The following is a 23510-nucleotide window of genomic DNA, read 5'->3' as shown; positions in this document are numbered from 1 at the left end:
TAAAAAGGGAAGCACCTGGACAATAAAGAATTGACAACAAGCATGATTGTCTTTGCAATCTCCCTTCATACCAACAATTTTTTGACCACTTGTTACATCTTTTACAACAACTTATATAGAAAACACCAGCATAAGCCTTCATGAGAATATGAAGTGCTTCAAATTCAGAGACTTGGAAAGACGTTGAATAACATTTTTGAAATTACACATAAGGAGAAGCCCAAAAGACTCTATCTCATCCTTTGATCTGCCTCCAAGAATATGAAATGAAAAGACTCCATCAGTCAACTTGATGCTGGTATATTGAATGACAATTGCATAATGGAGTCAACAAAGAAGCATTGGCACTGCCAACATTCCTACTTCTGCACCTTTGAACATTATAATGTCAATCAAAATTGGATCATCATCCTTGGACATTCGCATCAACTTTGATATCTTCTTGTGAAGTTTGATTACCATTCAAGTCATTGGGCTTGCTATCTGACATCTAATGCTGGGCAGTTTTTATGTCATCTTGTCTCACAAGCTTTGAGAATTCTTCATGGTCATATTGAGAGTTGCTATTTCCTCCAAATTCCTTGTGAAGCTTATCCAGATCAAACTTTTACTGCACAATTCTAGCACTTTCATCGTTCTTTGGGTAAATGAACTTAACTTTCTCAAATGTCTTTGGATCAAGGAAATATTTGACAATCTTCCAAAAGGCTTCAAAAACTCTTGGAGGATTGTATAGAACTGCCAACGCCAGCCTTTCAGGATAATGCTTTTGTAGAATATTTGTAGTTTCTCAAGCTGTTCTAATTGGCATAGAATTTGGCAAGGACCAACCAGTGAAGTCTATGAGCCAAACCATCTGCTCCTAATCAGGAGGTAAATTGATGATGGCATTTTCAATGAGATACATGAGGTGATGCAATTGATTATCTTGAGATGTAGTGTTCTATTTTGCAAGGGTCATCACAACAATAGTTCTTCCATTTTTGTCAAGAAAATTTTCTCTAACTTTCATCATATTGGAAGAAGTCTATGCTACCAGCATCATTGGTGAATGATCAAGCAATACAACTTCGGACTTGTTACTCCACTGGTGTGTAGAATTTGCACCAGCCTATTAAGATTTGACCTAAAAGTCTTTTGCGAGAGGAAGATTGAAGAAATTAACTCCCTCCTTCACTTTTCTTTAAGTGCCAATGACCATATGGTATGTTCATCATATGTGGCAGTGGATCCAAAATGGTGACATTTTATGAAATCGTCATTTATCACCTTTTGAGCTTCCATGCTTAGAATGAAGTCTTTGAACTTGGTGAGAAGATGCACCAACACCATGGGTCGATGATTATGGCTTCAAATTTTCAATGCTTGAAAACATCAGATAACTGAAATTACATTACATGTTTGACATATGTCTAAATGGTCCACATGTTATTCTTTGGCATCAACAGTCTTATTTCATAAACTCGATGATCAATTTCAAGCCATATCTGTCTATTTATCGGGCTCGAGTTCTTCACATCAAATGTAGTTCTATGTTTAACTTAAGTTGGAGTGTGATATACCCATTACCATAGCTCACATACGCACACAATCCAAACTTCTTAGTAATGTATATTGTACCCGAGACATTTTGTTGAACAATTTGGATTTATTCCCAGTTGATATGCACTCAATATTGTCATATATCCAGGTGACTGTGGGTTTTCTCTGCTATTTCTTGATCATCTAAATATTTAGATTGTACTCAAAGTGATATTATATGAGATCTTTGCATATAAACCAAAATGGTTATTGCGAGGGAATTGTTCCTTCATACTAATTTTTCCAATGTCACCATATCTCCATGAAATTGTCATTATGAGCAACATAGAGAAGAGTTATCCCTCGTGAGAGGTTGCAACATTCAAATTTGTTTGCATCAGTCTGATATATTAAAGTTATCCATTTGGCACACAATCTACACAGATTTCCATCACAAAATTCCATTGGAGGCCCATAACATGCCACAATATCGACTACAGTAATAGAAGAAACCTATGGGATAATGAATAATGAATTCATGACTTCAAATCACATCACCCTTGCATACTAGGAGAGTATCCTTGAGTTGTCCTTTCTCATTGTTAACACCTGGACATATAATGTGACTATTAAGCTACTAGCATCATTCTTTAGAATGGTTTCTCCTCACAAGAGATATCACTTTCATTCTTTAAGCATTGGGGTTTATGCACTTTGGACTAGGAGCCCTGTCATTGAATTTAAAGCCTTTATAGTCATAGCTCTAGATTCCTTAAGAAGCACTGAAGCAATAATTCTTTCCATTAGATCTGTGCTTGATTGATCTAGCATAGTTATAAACAATATGAAAATTCCATCATAAAGAGTCCTCTGAAAACCATACAATGGCGTTGTTGTCCTTTCACATTCTAAAGCACGTGCCAGACCTTAAGCTGTATTGAGGCTTCTGATTCGCCCCATCAAGCAGTCTTGACTTTGATTCTTTTCTGGCTTCTTTATAAAACTTAACAATATCAATAATAGGAAGAGATGGCAGCATACTCTCAAGATACTAATTAACAAAAAGACTAAAATCTTTTGTGTTTAGCAATTCATCAACAAAGAATTTAGTAAATCTATTTTTTATAGAAAATGGAAAATTACGCTTGCCAACATCTGTCACTGGATTCATGCAAGCAAATATTTGAAAGTCTAGATGACGAGTAACATACTTAACACCTCCCTTTTCAGTCAGACAAAAAGAACTTTTGTCTCCTTCCAACACACCACTAAGCCTCTGAAGCATCTCAGGAGGAGCTAAATTTACTTCATCCAATAAAATCCAATGACCATTTCTCATGGCCCTCACCAATTCTCCTTCCACAAAAGAAAATGCAAAAGAAGTTTTCGAAGCTTCAACTTGTCTTTGGGCTTTATGCTTTATGAAGAATAAAAGAAAACTCACACCATTTTTCCAAAACTTCCCTATCAATTGACTTCTTCCTTTTTCGGGTAGTCTTTTCTCCGTCACTTCCACTTGTTCCATTAGTAATTCTGATATTGCATGCTTGGATCCAGTTTGAAATTTTTGTTATAGTTGCAAATAACTAAAATCCCTCTGCAGCAGGTATAGCCTTGAAAAGCCACGACTCCTTCATAACCAGAGTTAATTCTTTTGTGACTTGATGAGACTTCAACATAGGACAAAGCACCATTATTTGAGCTTTTCCCAAAGCTATAAACTTGGATGTGATCTAGTCTATGAATGTCCATACTCTACTGTTTAAAATTGAGACATATGCATTTCTTTACAAGGAATAGAATCTAAATCTTCCAATACCACCTTTGTCAATGTGCCATATGAAGAACTTCATAATCTTTGCCAGATTAGGTACTAAAACTTACCGAAACAATGAGACCGTCAAAACATCCCACTCAACTTAGAACAAAAAGGCAAATGAACGGAAATCTGGCAAAGATTGCCTGCCTATAATGACTCAAGACTGACTAGACTGACTTGATATTGAAAAATTATGGGTGACCGATAGTTAGGCAACATTATGGGAAGTAATTATGAAGAAGAAAATAGACATATAGAATCAGAAATTGTGCAAAAGGTTTCAAAAGAAGAGAAGAAAGTCATTGAAATAGAGCTAATGATTTCTACTGATACTATGAAAATAGAAAATACAAAAATTACCTTGGACACTATAGAGGATCCTTTTAGGGATTATGGACCATCTATTATTGGCAATTTTTTGAGCTACACTAGCTCTCAAAATGAGATAAAAAAAGAAGAAGAGAAAAAGAAAGAGGTTGAGGATAGATAGAAGAACAAAGAATAAAACAAGAAAGAAGAAGAAGAAAAGAAGAAAAATGAGATAAAAAAAGAAGAAGAGAAAAAGAAAGAGGTTGAGGATAGATAGAAGAACAAAGAATAAAACAAGAAAGAAGAAGAAGAAAAGAAGAAAAGGAGGAGGGAAAAAGAAGGAAAAAAGAGGAAGAATAAAAGAAGAAGTTGGAAGAAGAAAATAAGAGAAAAGAAGAAGGAAGATGAAGAAAAGAGGATGGAAAAAGAGAAGAAGAATAAAGAGGAAGAAGAAAGGGAGAACAAGAGAAAAGAAGAAAGGGCAAGCAAGAAAGCAAGTGAAGCTAGTTCTAGGTTACCACTTTCATTGAAAGCTTTCATAGGAAATAGATATGATGATGATGATGATGATGATGATGATGATGATGATGACGACGACGACTAAGGATTAATATCATTAATAAGAAAATTACCTGAAAGTTACAAGAAGGTGAGGAATCTAGAGTAATCACTAGAGGATGTATCAAAAAGACACATAGTGTAATCATAGCCAAGGTAATAGAGGTAGATCCATGGCTAAGAGAAAAAGAATTGGTGAAAGAGTTTTGACAAATAATTTACTCAATTATCTTAAGTGGTATTGACACAAGCATACTTACAACATGGCATTCAACTATTTGATACAGTGTTCCTAAATATCAGAAATGATTTGATAATAATTGACTCATACATAAAAGAGTTGAGAAGATGTGAGATAGATGGAAAGACATTATATGGATAATGTTCCTTGTCCTATAAATTCATAAAAGATATAAATGAGAGCTAAGTAAAAAGGAGAAAGAGTTACAAAACTATGTGAATGAACTCTAGCAGCCTTAAAACAAGATTGAAGACCCAAAGTCAATAATTGCAAAGACTTATGATGATATAATTCTAATTGAGATGAAGAGAGAGAAGTAATCATCAAGAGATTGTATTTATTTAGATAATATTTTACATTGAATATTAGCAATGTGCAGAATTAGTTAGGAGAATGCCTTAAGAAAAAGACATCATTTGAGAAGTTTGTGTACTCATATTTGAATGTAGTTGAATTGGCATCCTATGGACTATGCTCCCTGATTTGTGTATTCAATGTAGTCAAGGATACATGGTACAATTAGTTTAAGAATTTAATGGTAAACTTTGTAGATTATATTTCCATAATTTCAACCTAAATATAGAGGTATAATAGTTTTGACATGTATATAGACTTTGACACCTTTGTCATTGATGTCAAAAGGGGATTGTATAGGAAAGTTATATGTATAATGTATATGAAAGGGGAGTACTAGTAAAGTGTATGATTATAACCAAATGGGGAGTAATATTGTAATAAGGAGTTATAAGGAAAAGATGGTATAAAGATTGATCATCCATAGTTTTCTAATTTTGTAAAGGCCACAAATATTGAGGTTTTGTTTTGGGAATTAGCCAATTTTCCCCCATGTTGCCATCAATACCAAAGGTAAAGATTGTTAGAAATTTGAATTTTTAATTCATTAAGATATTTTTATTTAGGGAAATGTATAACTAATGTGAAGTCATCATATTATAAGGATAAAGTTTTGGGATACATACCTTGAAAAAAGAGTAAGTGTTATGGAGTTCATTTGATAGAATAGTTTTAGTTTTGATCAATGAAGTTCACAAAAAAAGAATTTTCATGCGTACACTTACCTTGAGATACTACAATATTTCATGATAATGTGTGCAAGAGTACATATTTTTACAAATAATACACACATAGTTATAATGATTTTACTAGTTGTAGTATTGTACATGCAAAATAGTATATGATCAAAAAATAAGTATTTTGGTTTAAGGAATTATTTCTTTTACTAAAATAATTTCTTAACTAATTAAGGTTAACATCCTAGATGTAAAACCTATGATAGAAAAAAGTAATTTTATATTTTGATAATTGTAAAAAAGGTATGAAGGATGACAAAGAAGATATTTTTGAAAGAACAAGGTATAAAATAAATATTGTGAATGTAAAGTTAAGTGTAATATTTATCTGATCGAATGAAATTGTGTATGATGAAAATTATGATGTATGATCAAAGGAACTTTATCTATGATTAAATTTTGTGAAGAGAGCTAAGGAAATATTAGATATTGAAGATATTAGCAATAGTGCAAATTTTTGTGTATCTATCTTTTGTACTGAAGAACTTTATTGTATATTGCATGTTTGGGCAATGTGTTCATCTTGCATACATTGTGAATTTTAATATAACAATCTTAATACTTTTTAGGATTTTGATAAGGCCTAATTCCTCTAACAATGATCAAGACATTACACAAATATAATGCACTCCTAATAGGGTCAATCTCTTTAACTATATACTTTTGATTAGTCGATCATTTTGTTGGTACCATCCTAACCAGGGCTTTCCCTTAGCCATTGTTTTTCTAGTTAACAAAATATGGTTTTATGAGATACTTTATTACATGGTTATGCTTACTTTTCAACATAGTTATTATAATTTGTTATGTAAGTTATAAAGTTGTTAAAGATATCCAGTTTTGGGAAAAAGTTTATGAAATATTGATTCACCCGCCCTCTCTATATTTCCTATTTCTAAAAAATATATTCATAAATAAATATTATAGAGAAAAAAATAAGGGATTCTTAGAAAATCCAATTTAACAAAAAATTAAAATAAAGTGAAGGATAATATTTTTATCTCCATGAGGAGATAATGAACCCTTTCCTACCTCAAAATTTTGAAGCACTGGCATCATACATTCACCCAAAAAAATTTACCTCTTTAAGTATGGTATTATTTGCAAGATTTAGTGTCATTTTTTGATTATTTCAATATATTCTAAATTGATCAAGCAGATATTACTTTACAAAATTACAACTTTAAATCACAGTTTCTTCAAAAATACAAGAAAACAACATCATACTATCTCTTGGGAGTTTAATGATGATGTGAATTGTTATAAATTTGGTATTTTGTAGTTTAATACCCCATAACATGCTTTATCATTTTGAAAATAGGAACATTATTTTTGTACAGTATAGGGTTTGATCATAGCTACACTGAAGTAAAAAGAGAATTCTCGATTCATGAAAAGCTACTCAAGTATTGTTAATATTCAATTTGATGTGTCAATGTGAGTTTGATATCATAATTTTAACATTGGTTTATGGGTAATGGAATTCTTCTATGATTAGGAACATTAAAAAATCCATTTTAATGGTTATCAATGAATACTTCTTTTTATTTTGACATTGAGTAAAATTTCTTATTGACTATAATTATAGCTATTTTGTCAAGGCCACTAAATAGAATTTATTCTTTATCTAAAAGGATGTTTGTTTTTAAAAAGTCATTCTAATATTACTCTACCTTTAGTTTGTTTATATTCTATTTCTGATGAGGTTAGTAACATAGTAGAATTAAACATTGAAATCATGGCTATTAAATGTGTTTTCTTTTCATTTTAAGATTTTATTGCCTTGATGTAAAATTTCATGGTATGAGTATTTGTTGGAGATTTAGACTATTGATTGTCATTAGGGTTCCTATATTCTAAGGTTGAATAATGAAATTTTATAGTACATGACCACACATGGTTGAATCTGTAAAAAAGAAAACCCCTTTCAAAATATTTGATCAATTTGAATACCTTCCTTCCCAACACAACATATAGAATAGGGGAAGTGAATGGGAAATATTTAAGAGACCTACCAAAATAGTCCAAGAGCTAGTTTACAAATTAGATTTTTATATTGTGGAAGTAAGTTTAGTGTTTTTTTTAGAAGTAACTTTATAATTATTTCTAGGGGGAGGTGACATTTCAATAATGTAGAAATATTTTTTTATTGGAGATAATGTTTGGTTTGAAAAATAAAACTAATTGAAACTAGGAGAGCCCACATGTAAGAGGCCTTTAATAGAAGAGTCATTAAAACCATTTTCCAATACCAAGAGACATGCATTTTCAAATGGAGGATGATTAGAAAAGAAAGAGTCCAAAATAGAATATTTTTCAATATATATTTGTATACCTTAATTACTATATAGGTTTATACTTTTTGAAAATGACTTGTGATATTTTCTATTTGTATAATCTAGAATAGATTTATCATGTACTAAATACCACAAATATATATATATATATATATACCCTACCCTGAAAATATTGGACTTTATAAGAACAAACCACGGTATTACCCATGTATGGTCCACATTTATTTTATACGTAATCATGGTAATAGTTGATTATATAAAGAAGCAATCTCCTATTGAAGTCTTACTATGAAGCTTAACTTTTTTGGTGCTCCTTGTTTTAAGCCTTTTGGTTGAATAAATTGATGAACTTGAACATTGAACTATTTTATAGTTCAATGGTTCATGTTCACTTGGTCATAAAGTTTGACACCTCAAAATGCCATGTATCTTAGGGTACAACTCAACAACATCACAATATTGCTAAATCTATGGAAGAGATTCAGATTAATGTGAAGTTGAGAGCAATAATGAAGAAGTGTGTTGCAAAATGTTTGAAACTTGGGTGAGCTATTAATGATTGTAACTTCTATCTTTTCATCCATCTTGTCATCCATTTGCATTCTTTAAGCTAGGTCTTATGTTTTAAATGAAGCTTGCCTTTTTTTCATTCCCCTACTATCTCTACTTTTGTAAAATTATTTTGCCTCATCTGGTGTATGCGACATTAGCTTAAGTCTTCATTCTACAACCTACATGTGCTCAACTTGGTAAGTCTCTAGACTTTAATTTTGCAAGCATCTTTTCCTTATGCATTTTCTATATCATTTTTGTCTAGTCTTATTTTCGTCATGGCCAAGCCTTTCTACCTAAAACTACTTAACCAGGTTAGAGAATCAGTTACTACTAGTATCCTTCTAAATATGGAGGAGACTTTCCTTTCCATGGATGATATGAACAAGTTGTTGGATAAGTTTAAAAGCCTAAAACATAGTTCCATCTTGTAGGAGGTTGTAGATAGTGATTTGTTGCAGGAGTTCACTTTCATAGAACCTTTCCCCTATCTTGAGTTATTTCTAGCATGCAAGGATAGATAGGATGTGGCTTTAAAATGCATTATTGCCTTTAACAACAATATTTTGGCATATGTGACTCGAGTCAGTATTATGGGTGCTCTAAGAATGGAAAGGTCTAGCCCAATCAGATAGGAAGCTCATGCTTTTACATGACCTCCTACTTGTCCTACATCCTAGCCTATAATAAATAATTGAATGGTTTATCCCTCTCAAACTAGAACCCAGGTATACCCATTTATGAATATTACCCTCTTATAGAAGACCAGGCACTCAAATTGATTCAAAATAGTTCAAGACACATTTTTAGCCAAATTGGTGACTGAATTGCAAGGAATGGAGAACATGAGGTTGAATGAAGAATCCACCTAGTTGATTCATATCTTTAGTAGTTACTTCATAGTTTTCTCAAGGAGAAGGAAGAAGCATCTATATGACCTAAAGTTAGTTCTCCAAAGGTGTAGGAAACATGATATCTACTTGAATCCCAAAAGGCCTATGTTTTACGTTACTAAATGAAATCTCTTAGGCCACTTGGCATCAAGAGATGGAATCTAGATAGACCCTAAGCAAGTTGAAGCTATTCAATAGTTGTGCCTCCTATCCAATCGGAATGGTGTGCACTCTTTCTTTGGCCAAATTAACTTCTTTAGGAGATTAATTATTAATTTCACAAAAATAACTAGGCCCATTGCAAATCTACTTAATGAGAAGTTGGTTTTCAAATGGAGCAAAAATGGCATCAATATATATAAATAAGTTAAAACTATCATATCCAGAGAACCACTCTTGGCCCACCCAAATTATAAGAATGATTTCATTATGCATTCTTATGCTAGTGAACACAACATGTATGTAGTCCTATTACAAGAAGACCCAATTGGATCTAAAGTTCCTATATCCTTCCTGAGTGTGCCCTTGAATAACTATGAGCTATGATATTCACTAGTAGAAAATAAATATTTCTTATTCATAAAGGTAGTAACACATTTTAGGTATTACAATTTGCATTCGCACTCAACTATGTTTTTCCCAAGTTAAGTTATAAAAATTATTCTCACATAACAGGAAGTATGAGTCAATAATAGGTCTACTTGGGTATCAAAAGTTAAAGAATTTGATCTTAAAATAAGATCGAGCAAGCTAGTAAAGGCCAAGGATTGTGTAATCTAATAGAAGATGGTAAAGAAGAGATTGCTAAAGCAAACTTATGTGTGTTACTAGTGGGCCTTAAGGATGACTGATTCTCTAACATCACTTATTTTTTCACCTATGGAGAATTCCCTGAACATCTCAATAGAAAGGAATAAAGAAACCTAAGATTGAAAGCTACCAAATATGCCATCATCAATGATGTGTTATATAAGAAAGATCTTGATGGCACATTATTGAGATGTGTAGACAAAGAGCAATAGGAAAAATTATTCAATTTTCTTCACAATGAACTTTATGGATGACATTTCTTGTCCATAGTGACTACCTTTAAAATACTAAGAAATGGATTCTATTGGCCTAGAATTTTTTTCAATGCATACAAATGGGAAGGGAAGTGCGAGAAGTGTAAACTATTTGTTGGAAAATCCAAATTGGTTGCACTTCTTATGAAGCTAGTGATTATTGAAGAACAATTTAGAAAATGGGGATTGAACTTCATATGACCTCTCAACCCACCCTCAAGTTTGGTACACACCCATATTCTAAGGGACATGGATTACTTCACCAAGTGAGTTGAGGTAATACCCATTAAAAAGACCACATCCAAAGTGTGAGTAAATTCTTGATGGAGAATATTTTGGTCAAACATAGCATCCCTGAGAAACTTGTAACTAAAAATGCCCTAAAATTCTCCTTGAGGGAGCTACAATTATTCTTCTATGATAATGGAATATACCTATCACATTCCTCTAATAGCTTTCCTCAAGGTAATGGTTAGGCAGAATCTTAGAACAAGAATTTGATTTCAATAATGAGGAAATTGGTGACTGATAATGTAAAACATTGGCACAAAAGGTTGTGCAAAGCACTATGGGTTGATCAAACTATTCCTAAGGGAGAAATTAGGATGACACCTTTTGAATTGTTATATAGAGAAGAGGCACAACTGTCTCTCCTACTAGATTTGGCCTCTCTCAAGATATAAAGGGTGATTGAAGATGAAGTTTTTATAGAATTCATTAGTGAAGAGAATCCACTACCTCAAGAATATTGAAGAAGAGAGGGAAAGAGAAGTTGATCATATAACTATTTACCAAGCATGGATTAAGAAAAATTTTGATAGAAAAGCCAAGCCCAAGAATTTCATGGAAAATGATAGGGCATTTCTATGGCACAAGAGAAGAGAGCCAAGAGGTATACATGGAAAATTTGAATCACTTTGGAAAGGGCCATACAAAATCAGCAAAGTTCTTGGACCAAATTCCTTTAGACATAGGTACTTAGATGACACCAATTTATCCTTATCCTATTATGGGTAGGATCTAAAGCTTTTTTAGCTTTAAGTGAGTTTAATTTGCAATTTTTCTATGTTATAGCTTAGTTTCTTTCTGGTTTTCTTGTGATTCTTAGCATAGTTTCTTTCTAGTTTTTCTATGTGTCTTATCTTAGGTTCTTTCTAGTTTTTTTGTGTTTCGTAGTTTAGGATTTTTGTTCCTTCTTGTTTCTTTTAGAGTGAAACTAGAGATAGTTGAATTGCTTTTTAGTCCCTTATAGTTTGAATCCCTAGTCAGAGCCAACTATTACTCATTTATGGTCCATATTTATTGTATACATAATCATGGTAATAGTTGATTATATAAAGAAGTGATCTCTTATTGAAGTCTCATTGTGAAGCTTAACTTTTTTGGCACTCCTAGTTTTAAGCCTCTCAATTGAACAAATCCATAAAATTGAACATTGAACATGTTATTAAATGTTCAAGTTTCATAGGTTCATTAGGTGTCTTAATCAAATTATGAAGGTTATCCTTGATTGGATGCTAATACTCATCATTAAACTTGAACTTGAACATTGAATATGTTGTTTAAGATTGAAGGTTCATGGATCTATTTCCATTTTTAGTCTAGTCATGAGCATAGTCTCCAATATATCATGACTATTGAACTTGAACATTGAACCATTTTATTTTTCAATGGTTCATGTTCACTTGGTCATAAAGTTTGATGCCTTAGAATTCCACGTCTATCTTAGGCGACAACTCAATAGTATCACAATTTTTCTAAATCTATAGAAGGGATTCACATTAATGTGAAGTTAAGAGTAATAATGAAGAAGTATATTGCAACACATTAAAAATTTGGGTAAGTTTTTAATGATTGTAACTCCTATCTTGTCATCCATCTACACACTTTAAGCCAAGTCTTATGTTTTAAATGAAGCTTGCCTTGTTTTTATTCCCCTACTATGTTCACTTTGGTAAAACTCTTTTAACTCATCTAGTGCACACAATGATAGGTTAAGTCTTTGTTCTACAACCTCCATGTGCTCAACTTAATGAGTCACAAAACTATAATTTTGCAAGAATCTTTTACTTTTTCATTTCTTCCAAAGTTTTGCATTCTTCTACATCACTTTTCTCTGGTTTCATTTCCGTCATGGCCACTAGTTCTCACCCAAAACTACTTGACAAGGTTAGAGAGTCAATTATTAACAATATCCTTCCTGATATGGATGACACCTTCCTTGAAAATGTAGATATGAACCATGTTTTGGCTAGGTTTCATAACCAAAACTTAGTACCATCTCACAGAAGGTCATACACAGTGGTTTCTTGCAAGTGTCCACTTTCCTAGAATTTTTCCCCTGTTTTGACTTAGTTCTAGCATGCAAAGATAGATACGATATTGTTGAAAAATGCATTTGTACCTTTATCAAAGATATTCTAGTATATGTAGGCCAACTAACTATTGTGGGTGCTCTAAGAACTCCCCCACATGAAGTATATGAAGATTGGACCATCAGTTCCTCCTGTGCCCAATTCTCTACAATTGTCATAGAGTTTAACAATAATATTGCTAAAAGTTGGCTTTTCAAGTCTAAAAGTGGAGGTTCCCCTCTTGAAAAACCATTGAATAGAGCGAATATGACCCCTAAAATTAATGATATCATCACATTGGTTAACATGGTAAAGGGAAATCTACATGCCTTCCATTGGGAAGACTAGATGTATTTCTTCATTCAAACTATTTTAGGGGAAGACAAATGCATTGATTGGGTTGACATAATAATCACTAGGTTGCAAGAAGAACTATCTTAGGCTTTTCAAACCTATGGCTTTTGCATGACCTCCTACTTGTTTCACATCCTAGCTTATAATAAAGAATTGAAAGGTCTACCCCACTCAAACTGGGACCTGGGTATGCCCATGTATCAATATTACCCTCTCTTGTAGAAGACTAGAAAATAAGATGGATTCAAAATAGTTCAAGATATATTTTTAGCCAAATTGGTATTTGAATTGCAAGGAAAGGAAAATATGAGGTTGGGGAGAGAAGCCACCCAATTGATTGATACTTATGGTAGTTACTTCATCCAGCTTCCCCAATTCACCTATCTTAGGATTGGAGGCTATGAAGGCAAACCCATGAGGCTGTCTTGGCATTGTCTAGATCATTTTGTATTAATTGAAGTATATAGACAATTGGAAGAGGTGAATAAACATTGAAAGGTGAGGAATGGTTCAGAGTACACGTTTCCTATTAAGCTTGGACATTATAAATGCAAAACTATTCAAAATGCCCTCAAGCTCAAAATTGAGATCAAATCCCTAAGCCTATTGACTTATCCTACTAGACCCAATTTTGAAAGTCAAAAATTTGCTATGAAGTACACTAAAGCAACCTCTTCTATCCCACACATTCCCATCTTAGAGGATTTTTGGGAGAATTATTAGGATGACTTCAAAATCGGAAAGAATCTCTAGTCTCAACAAACTCTAGCATAGATTGAAGATTTTAATCTCCCTTTAGATGTCTCAAGGGTGACTAATGAGAAGGATGAAGAGATCATTGACCCTACCTACATTGAGAAGATAGAAGATCATCCCTTATAAGAGATTGACTGGACTAAGATAGAAGAGGATGACCTGTAAACAAGAACTCAACCCATCCTAGTTAGAATAAAGTAATGGCTAATGTGCAAAGGGTAGACAAGATAAATGACCTATAGTGTTCAGAGGACTCATGATAGTTTGAGTTCACTCTTGCTTATTATCAGTTCTTATAAGGTTGTTGATTCCTTTTATGCATGAAAGTGAAATTTTCATGAAATTGAAACTCATGTTCAAGGTCTGGTTCATCTCCCTTCTTTTGTCAAGTGGACAAGATCTCACAGTAGGAGGAAGCAAGAACAACGAAAGAATATAAGTGTACCTCCAAACAAATCTGCAATAATAGAAATCAACATAGTAGAAGAGAGGGAAGAAATAGGGGAATCCATCATTGATGAGATAGAATAGGGGAATCAACAAACTATGGAAGATGCCACTACTTTGAATGTGATGAAACCTAGTTCGTAACCTATATTATAGACACCTCCTCCCAAGGACAACCACTAGGTGCCTAACTAGTTTTAACTATCAGTAAGCAAGAAGAGAAGCCTAGTACCAACAACCCTCCCTATGGGAGACATGGTGTGTAAGTTTCTTGGGAAGACCGCTAAGACCAAAAAGCCAAAGATAGAGAATATGTTGAAAATTGATGATGAAATAGGTTAGTAAGCTGTAGAGGTTATGAAGCCAACAGCTAGGAAAAGCATAGAGGAAATATAGCCTTAGGACTATGTAGTAGAGAAGACCATCCTTGGTCTTACCTCAAGAGCCACCAATATAAAAATATGGAAAGTGGGGAATACTAGGATCTCTTAGCGAATATGGAAGGATCAAAGAGATAAGCAAGAATTAAAGAAATTGATGTGAAAGATGGCTAAATATAATCATGAGCTACAAAACCCACATGTAGAACCCATGCCTAATTATATCTTGTATATCAATGTAGATTTTTCCTTGAATAAAACCTTCCTTGAGAAAATTAAGAGAGACTACTAAATTTTCCAAGCCTATGGCAAATTGTTGAGCACCATTCATACTCAAGCAACCCATTATTATCCCTATTTTTCTAGTATCAATGCTAAAGAAGATAAACTAACAATAGCATTGGAGTTAGAGATGAATGTTTGGGACTTAGAGAAGACAAGGTGGGATGAATACATCATCCATATTTATGAAGTACATACTAAGTAGAAAAATTTAGAGATGAAGTCCTTGCAACCTAGATTAATGTTGATTTCTTGTTCATCACTTGTGCCAATTTGGAGTCAAGAAACATTGTGATGGAACAAGGGTTGGAGGAGTGTTCTGAGTTGCTTAAAGAGGTTGGGTTCCTAAAGGAGACATTGATTGCTGACATAAAATGTATTGATGTCAAAATCATGGGAAATGAGGAAAAAAAATTAAAATCCCACTAAAGAAGTGGAGATGACCTTTTCTTTAAAATCACATTGCTATAGGAAATGAGTGAGGTTTCAGTTCATGGTCTAGCCATTATCACAAGAGAAGAATCAATGATGATCCTTTGTAATGATCACTTGGAGGTTCAAGATAAAAGGTTGGATCATATTTGTTGAATCATAAAGATGTGGAAGCTCAGGCTAAAATAGCTAGGTGTCATGTAGTAAGAGTTGGTCAATTTTCTTGCAACACACAATGTTTAGATAGAAGGTGGTGGTGGTTTTTCTAATGGCCAAGAATCTCATACCAACACTAATAATATAGTTGGAGCCTAAAAGAGAAGTGAGGAATCACTCACATCATTTTTCTCTTATTTCAGTTAATTATGTTTTAAAACTCTATATTTGAAAACATTTGAACTCCCATGTGGGATTTAATTTTTGATGAAATTCAAAAAATCATATGTGGTAATATATATAATATTTGTAGCAATCTTAAGGGTTGGCTCCCTTGACCTAGTATAATACCTTTTTGTTAGCAAGTAGTTATCTACCTTTGTGAATGAAGACAGTAAAGTTAATGATAATGGATATTGATCATATAGTTTTTTCTATTGCATCTATCTGATAGTCATTTGGTTATCTTGTTAGTTAATGGAATTCATTAGAGATTCATGCCTATGCAGATTCTATTTCATTGATTTTGTTGTTGCTATTCTCTTTTCATTTGGTTTAGTGACCTTGATCATAGTTTTGAAATTTTGAAGTAGTATGTTGTGTGGCATGTATTTGATAGTGATTATTGGAATTTACAATGTTTTTTTATAGTTGTAAAGGGATGTTTATATCTTTCTTTAAGTTCTTTTTGGTTAAAAGAATGACAATTATAATTTTTTTGTAATAATATTTGTATTGTAAAATCATTTTAAAAGGGAGATCTGCCTTTGAACATAGAGAGTCTTCATAGCTATCAAGACTCATTTGTTGTGGAAGTTAATTTTTCTTGTGAATTAAACTTAAATTGCTAGGAAGGAAAAACTATTCACTAACACATAGAACCATGGATAGACAATAGATTGTACTAGTAAAAATAAAGAGTTAATCTGGGCATAAGTTTAGAGATGATCCTAATACCCATCATAATCTACCCCCTTGAAAAAGTAGTTGCTATTTTAAATTTTCCTAGTAATCACCCCTAGAGTAAGAAGGTCAGAGAATGCTTGACCCCACATCCCACTATTAATCCTACCAAATATTGCATTGTGGATAACAATAGTGAAGGGGTAGATGCTATCATGCATTCATATGACCCTTTTGAAAAACTCAATGGATTTGTCCTAATAGCGATCCTAGCCAAAATAGACACCTCCTGCAACATACAAATAGAAAATCAAATAGGATGATTATTTTTGAAATCAAAATCCTGAGTAATGAAAAATATGAATTGGGTAGAAAAAGAGAATGATTGTGGATAGGGAAGGCCTGTTATATTCCTGATGACCCATTCAGACAGGGAATGAATTACATTTTGAATGCAAAGAAGATGAAGAAGAAATCTAGAAAAGGATTAATAGAAAATTTAGATGCTCTACAATTAGTTGAAGGAGGATAAATGGAAGGAGATTAGATTGGGAACGAGAAGAGAGGGAGACCTAGGAATTCAAGCATTTCCTCCCACTAGTAGAATTCTGGAAAATCAATAACTATCTCACTAAAAAATTCAGTCACAAGACTAAAATTTCTAGTCACATGACTAAAATTGATCAAATTCTAGTAATATTTTACAATTTATAAGTGACTAAATAAATGACTAATTTGATCATCAACTAAAATTTTAAGGTTAAACAAAGAAAAGTGACTAAATAAATGATAAAATAAATGACTAAATAATTGGTCACTAATAATTGGCCACCCATACGAATGACTAAATGATTAATCAATAGATTTTTTTAATCATATTAATACATTCTTTAACTTTTTTAATAACTTTTATTACTCACTGATGAGGTTTTTCTAATATCAATGCATCATTATTAGTTAACTTCCTTGGATGTCCTCTAAACTGACATTGAATAAGAAATGAACTTAAAATCACCCCAATTTACACTCAAACTCCTCAAAATCTCACTATGAATTGTTGAAGAAAACAAACACCCTCAATGCACTCAAAAGAAAACTTCAAGTCTTATATATGGCATATCAAAAACATTAGTTAACAATATATTCGAAGCATTGATTAATTTATTATTGTTTATTAAAAAAAAATGTTTATTTTTTACTTTGTTAATTATTTTCTACTATACGATTTTATAAAATAATTTTCTAAAAGAATAATAATATTTTTATAAAATAGTTTAGATATTTGAAAGAATGAAATAATTTTGTTTAAATTATATTCTAATAAATGATAGTTAAAAATATTCAGTCAAGAAAAATATATTTTAAAAATAATTAAACAACTCAATATACATATTTTTTAAATGGTATATATGAAATATATACTTGCAATTAATATTAATATTAATACTTAATAAATTCAACTAGTTCTATCATATATAAAAAATAAATTGACCATTGATCTTTTTATAGACAACTTGAATAATATTATACATTAAAAATATAAAAAAATTGCAAGTTGAACTAATTTTGTTTTGATTAGTACATATATTTTTTATTAAGTTTTATTAATTATTATTATATGTTAAATATCCACACACTTGAAAATAGACATTGTTAATTATTAATTATTTTTTATTTACTCACTAGCAAATCTAATACTAAATATAAGTTTTTGATTGGTCAATGATTAAAATTTTATGTTTCTACCAATCAAAATTTACTATTTTTTATATTTTATAATAAACATTTTATTTTCTTTTGTATAACTACCATATTTTTAAATTTAGAATCCCTAAAATTATTTTTTGAATATGTAATTAGTTTACCAAATTAAAACCTTATATATAAATTTTGGGGAAAGTTTTCAAGAGAAGAAGCATATGTATAGAAATTATTTTTATTAAATTATGGTAAATTAGAAGTAATGTTGAAATGGATTCAAAATTTAGAAAAATTCAAGATGGTAAGCTCTCCACCTAATAATCACAATCATTAATGTATTGCTTTTTAATAATTGTTGTTTAAAATATAAAAAATAAAAAATATTTATTTTACTGTTTAAATTATTTCAACATTATTTTTATTTTAGATTAAAGAGTTATAAAATTTATATTTATAATAGTAGAATTGTGGTTTATATTTCTATAATTATAATTATAGAAATAAATAGTAATGAAAAATATAATTATAAAAATATATTTTATTGATTTCAAGTAAGATTTCATTCTATTATTATAATATTTTTTTGAATGATAACAATTAAAATACATGTAATGAAAATAAAATTAAACTTGTATATAATTAAATATATGAACTATAATTATAATTAACTAAGTACTTTCCACAGCGTGAAACTTTTAATATATGTTGTTAATAGACTTGTTGAATCATGAAATTAAATTCCTCCTGGGCTCATTGCTATCATTCTTTGAGTTTAAGAGATGTCCAAAAAAATCACAACCATCCTCAACCAATTTAAAGTAGGACCAAAGTTTTGCATGCAATATAATCTCACAAGAAGTGATGGAACCAATAACAAGATAGTGAAATGCTTCTTTTGTCACTTTGATTTCTCAATGCTTCTTTTCTAACTTTGATTTATGTATTGTAGTGCAACTATTGTTGGCTTTCAAGGTTGGTCTCGAAAGGATCAATGGGGTATTTCAATGCTATAGATATATATTTTTTGATTAGTTCCAAAGAACTCCTCTTTGGCTTACTACTTTAGTAAGTGTTAGTTTAGATACTACTAGTATATTGTGAGTTTAGGATGACTTATTATTTATAGCAGCCACTATTTTTGGCATCCAATTATAGTTTTATTTTCCTCTCATCTTTTGTGTTCAACTGATTAAATTTGAAGACTTGGGTCATTTTTGCCATTTTTTTTAGTAAAAGAATGTTTTTAGTAAACAATTGTTTTGTAACTTGGGTGTAAATACACTCAAAAATGATATTGTACACTTTCTTTGATCCTACTGAAATTTGATACATGAGTTTTAGAGAACTCGAATGAACTATGCTTGTTTTTTAATTAATAGAAGCCAAAACAAGGGGGCTGGCCGATAACAAAAAATTGGTCAACTACTAGTGGATTACCATCAAAACTAAACTAACCCCTATTGCTACTAGAAACAAAAGCAAGGTTCGCTACCATAATTAAGAGAGTATCAATAGATTTAAACAAAATGCCTATGATCAAACTTAAGAGTCTAAAGAAAAATATTAACAAAGGCATAATAGCCTTGCAAACTTATAAGTCTAATAACCAGCAAATTAATAGTATAAAAAAGAAAAAGGAGGGAACCCTTAAGATTTCTTGGCCTCTTTCCTTCCTAGGAGGATGTTTGCCCAGTCATCCGCCAAGAAGTTAAATAGCATTTTAGATTCCTCCTTAGGGAGGTCCCCATCAACATCCTTGAGTAAGGACAGAGTGGTAGCCATTGCATGTGTCACCTTAACTATGAACTTGGTCAGTAGGCACATTCTCTCCTCCAATGCATGAATTCTCTCCCTCACCTCATTACCAGCCTTATGCAGACCACCCAAATGACCATCAGTACTAGTGTTTGTAGTATCCTACACAAATAGGGGCTTAGTAGCATTTTTAGAAACAACCTTAATAGGGGAGGAGATCATTACAAGGGAAGGCATCCTATCCACCATATTAGAGAATTAATCCTTTGTTAGGTCCACACACCCCAGCTCAACCGTGGCTGAAACATGCAACACATCCTTATTATCCTTTCCATCACTTGAATCTAACCTAGAGGAGTCTGAATCCTCCTCCTCCACCTCATCCTTACCTCCCACCCCAAAGTTAACTACCTTTACTTTCTTCCTCTATTTGGGGCAGCCCAAATCCTTTGAATTTGACTCCTCCGGTGAGGCTTCCTCCTTCAAATTCCTCTTAACATGGGATTTAACTAACGTCCTCGACCTCCTCCTACCCTCTCTCCCCTCATCCTTTGACTCCACCACCACCTTCTCCTTCCCTTTATCCTACCTCCTTCTCTTCCCCATGTGGGAGGGATTCACCAAGGACCCACTAAGTGAAAGCTATGGGGTAGGGGCTCTAGGACCCATAATCCTAAGGGGAACAATTTTGGGTCAGGGGTTCAGATGGATAGGAATGTCAATTTTCACAATCTTGGTGGGCTAGGGTCAGGTGGAATTGGTATAACCTAAAAATTAAGCTCATGTAGAACTGTAAAATTAATCCCCTTTTTCATTTTTTCTTTCACATAAACAACAAAATCCTCTAGATCATGAAGCAAGAAGAAAGGAAGTGAATTAAAATCATGGTGTTGAAAATGATTAAAGAGAGGAAAGTGATAGTAGTAGTAGACTCCATACCTTCCTTCCAAGGTAAGATATTTTATCAAAATCAAACAAACCTCGTTCCATGGGTTAGGCAACTTCTCCTACATAAAACCACCTCTATGCCAAATTGGTTCCTCACCCTCCATGAATAAACATTGTAGGCTCATATAATCTGTCACCCTCATAACCTTCTACTATTTCCTACTGCACATTGGCAAGCCCGTCACTAGAGCAATCGCCTCCTCTAAAATATGAACTAAGATACCATTTATGGTAACTCTACGATTCTCCCAGGAGTTAACAAATTGCATAGAGCAATTCTCACCATGCCCATTAAGTGCCTCTGTAAATGAGACAAAACCACCCTCCTTTAGAATATACCACACTAACGGCTTCCTCAAATTTTCATCAATCACAGCCGATTCAATGCACATCAAATCGCCACCCATCTCTGCAATTTTTACCTCTCCTCTCTTTCTCTTTAGAGCCTAAACACAATTTTAAAAAAAGACTTCACTCTTAAGTAGAAAAATCCACAAGAAAAGATGATAATCACAATTAATAACAATAATGAAAACAACCAACATGGTAAGAAAGATTGCATGTCAACCACCACAATCTATTCCCCAATCATTTCCATCATTCGCAACACACATCAAATCTTTAAAAAATAATTCATTTTTCTACATGGTGTATGATGACACATTTCAAGAAATAAATAAAACATCTCCCATTTCAAACTTCCAATTTTTGAACCATGTGTAATTAATATTACTAGTACTTGATTCTTTACACCTTGCCACTTGTACTAAAAGGACATGTCCTCCCCACCGGGTCAACAACATTTTACAAAATAGCCAGCTAGGACTCATCGTTTCTCACTTCATGGCTCACTAACTCCCTTACCAAGTTTGGCAATGCATTCAAATCCCTTCAACGTCTAAGCCCCTTCGCCTTTAATCAGATCATCACCATTTCATCGGCCACACTATTTCCCTCTCGAAAGATGTAATTCAAATCAAACCTATTAAGAGTAGTTAATAGGTACTTAATATCTTCAATCACATGTTTAATGGCCCATCCCTCCCTCATATTATCTTTGATACTCTCAATAATTATTTTAGAATCTCCTTCAATCTACATATCTTCCCAACCCCTACTTATGACCAATTTTAAGCCCCAATATAGAACCATCACCTCTACTATATTGTTAGAAACTTTCCCTAACTCACTAGTATATGCCAACAACATCCTTCCCTTACTGCCTTTGACTATCCCTCCCCCCGCCAAGCCCTCCTTTCTAGTTGCACCATCGAAATTGAGTTTGACCCAATTTACCAATTTCTTTTTTCTAGCCAAAAGATTAGAATTATTGATTTCCATAATCCCTTCTGCCAATGACCAGCACTTGGCCACCCTGACCTCAAGGGTAGTAGGAGGAAACACTGGTTTTCTCCACTTGGTGCAACTAATGTTCTTGACTATCAATTTATAGATCCTTTCCACCACAACTGCCTCCCCTCCCTCCTCATTTTTGAACACCCTATTATTACGCTCTTTCCAAATAACCCAACATACATGGACAGATAAGGAGGGGGTGGATAAAGGGGCCTTGCCAATTCATTAAAATGCTTATGATAAGATCAACTCAAAATATGCTCTCCTGTTTCTTTAATTTTAAAATCCTTTAAAATCCAAGCTTTGCATGTTTCCATGCTTTGAGATAATTTGTTCCATGTTAAAACTCTTTTCCCATATATCACGACTTTCCAAGTGAATACAAAACAATACATCCTTTTTTTGTTAAATCTTTTTCTATGGCTCAAATATTGTATAGAGATTTTGTAGGCTTGACCTTAAGGCAACTTGTGTCATTCCCTTCCTTTTCTTTTTGTAGCATTTAGAATTTGAAATGGATAAAAAACCTGTGATCTCGTGAAATGTGGGCCAAAATGAAAAACTAGTGATACAAACCACATTAATGTAAAAATTGATCGTCATTATTAGAAATCGTTAATCTAAAATGTGAATTATGAAAATCATTAAAATATCATCAATTAAACTGATTATCTATGCTTCTTAGTTCAGGAGACAAATAGTAAACATTATTGTCAGGTTAGATGGTACGATGTGATACATAGGATTGACTCTGCACATTCGGCCACATTCGATGGTTTCGATGATATTTTTATTTTTTTCCATTATAAAACATGCTAAATGCTTCTCGAATCCGCTGTACAGAAATAAATAATGGTTCTGTATGAACCAGTCTTATGTCAGATGGGCCTCTAGGATCAGGTGGAAGAAAACTTAGTTGTCCTCATTATTGCCTTACATTTTTTTTTCCGTCCCAAGAAAGGATCAATTATTTGACCATACTATTAATTGAACCACATCACTCCCAAGATACTTCAGAATTCTAAGAAATTTATACTTGTATTAAATGTATCAAAAATCAAATGATAGACAATATATTTTGCGATTTGATAACATAAATCAAATTGAATCACACAAGATCTTCTTTTACAAATTCAGTGAACAAATATGCACACTAGAAAATAATCCACAAATAGCTTATAACAATGCTTTAAAGATTTTGTTTGTAAAATCTAGCAGTTATATGATATATCATCCACAAATAGCTTATAACAATGCTTTAAAGATTTTGTTTGTAAAATCTAGCAGTTATATGATATATCATCTAACATCCATTTGAGTTCTTTCCATGGATGTTATCCT

The 23510-nt window shown here is 32.5% G+C and overlaps 1 pseudogene; it reads right to left on the bottom strand.

Annotated features, from left to right (window-relative positions):
• Positions 1–490: 490 nt before the first annotated feature.
• Positions 491–1015, bottom strand: LOC149546661 (CRAL-TRIO domain-containing protein C23B6.04c-like; annotated as a pseudogene).
• Positions 1016–23510: the final 22495 nt, after the last annotated feature.

This window comes from Cupressus sempervirens, chromosome 7 (assembly GCF_028749045.1).
Source record: "Cupressus sempervirens isolate cs-2001-9-10 chromosome 7, ASM2874904v1, whole genome shotgun sequence".
NCBI classification, from domain to species: Eukaryota; Viridiplantae; Streptophyta; class Pinopsida; order Cupressales; family Cupressaceae; genus Cupressus; species Cupressus sempervirens.
This window is presented reverse-complemented; position numbering and strand designations above follow the sequence as displayed.